This window comes from Arachis hypogaea, chromosome 17 (assembly GCF_003086295.3).
Source record: "Arachis hypogaea cultivar Tifrunner chromosome 17, arahy.Tifrunner.gnm2.J5K5, whole genome shotgun sequence".
In the NCBI taxonomy this organism is placed as follows: Eukaryota; Viridiplantae; Streptophyta; class Magnoliopsida; order Fabales; family Fabaceae; genus Arachis; species Arachis hypogaea.
Window position 1 is genome coordinate 82,835,809 of NC_092052.1, and position 1,171 is coordinate 82,836,979.

General features: G+C 37.1%; 1 non-coding gene across 1 annotated transcript; it reads left to right on the forward strand.

The window, feature by feature from the left end:
* The first annotated feature begins 213 nt into the window (after positions 1-213).
* Positions 214-321, forward strand: LOC112768907 (small nucleolar RNA R71). The gene has a single exon (XR_003186283.1). It is a non-coding gene; the product is annotated as a small nucleolar RNA R71 (small nucleolar RNA).
* Positions 322-1,171: the final 850 nt, after the last annotated feature.

Genomic DNA, 1,171 nt, shown 5'->3' on the forward strand with positions numbered 1-1,171 from the left:
CTCAAGAACTCCCTTCTTCACAGGCGTCCCATTATTCACAGGATTCCTTTCAGAAGTGTACATGAACTGGTTATTTGCAACCATGTCAATGAGTTCTTGAGCTTCTGCAGGCGTTTTCTTTAGGTGAATGGATCCACCTACAGAAGTATCCAATGACATCTTTGATAGCTCAGATAAACCATCATAGAATATATCCAGGATGGTCCATTCTGAAAGCATGTCAGAAGGACACTTTTTGGTCAACTGTTTGTATCTTTCCCAAGCTTCATAGAGGGATTCACCATCTTTTTGTTTGAAGGTTTGAACATCCACTCTAAGCTTGCTCAGCTTCTGAGGAGGAAAGAACTTGGCTAAGAAAGCCGTGACCAGCTTATCCCAAGAGTTCAAGCTGTCTTTAGGTTGAGAGTCCAACCATATTCTAGCTCTGTCTCTTACAGCAAAAGGGAAAAGCATGAGCCTGTAGACTTCAGGATTTACTCCATTAGTCTTAACAGTATCACAGATTTGCAAGAATTCAGTTAAGAACTGAAAAGGATCTTCAGATGGAAGTCCATGAAACTTGCAGTTCTGCTGCATCAAAGAAACTAGTTGAGGTTTCAGCTCAAAGTTGTTTGCTCCAATGGCAGGAATGGAGATGCTTCTTCCATGTAAATTGGAATTAGGTGCAGTAAAGTCACCAAGCATTCTCCTTGCATTATTGTTGTTGGGTTCGGCTGCCATCTCCTTTACTTGTTCAAAATTTTCAATAAGGTTTTCTTTAGATTGTTGTAATTTAGCTTCTCTTAGTTTCCTCTTCAGAGTCCTTTCAGGTTCTGGATTAGCTTCAACAAGAATGCCTTTTTCTTTGTCCCTACTCATAAGAAAGAGAAGAGAAAAAGAAAAGAAGAGGAATCCTCTATGTCACAGTAAAGAGATTCCTTATTGTTAGTAGAAGAAGAGAAGAAGAAGAAAAAAATTCGAACACAGATAGAAGAGGGGGGTTCGAATTTGGTGAGTGATGTGAGGAAGAGATGTTAGTAGATGAATAAATAAATAAAATAAGATGAGAGAGGGAGAGGATTTTCGAAAACAATCTTTGAAAAAGAGTTAGTAATTTTCGAAAATAGTTTTTGAAAAATGTTAGTAATTTTCGAAAATTAAGATTTTAAAAAATTGAAATAATTAGTTAATT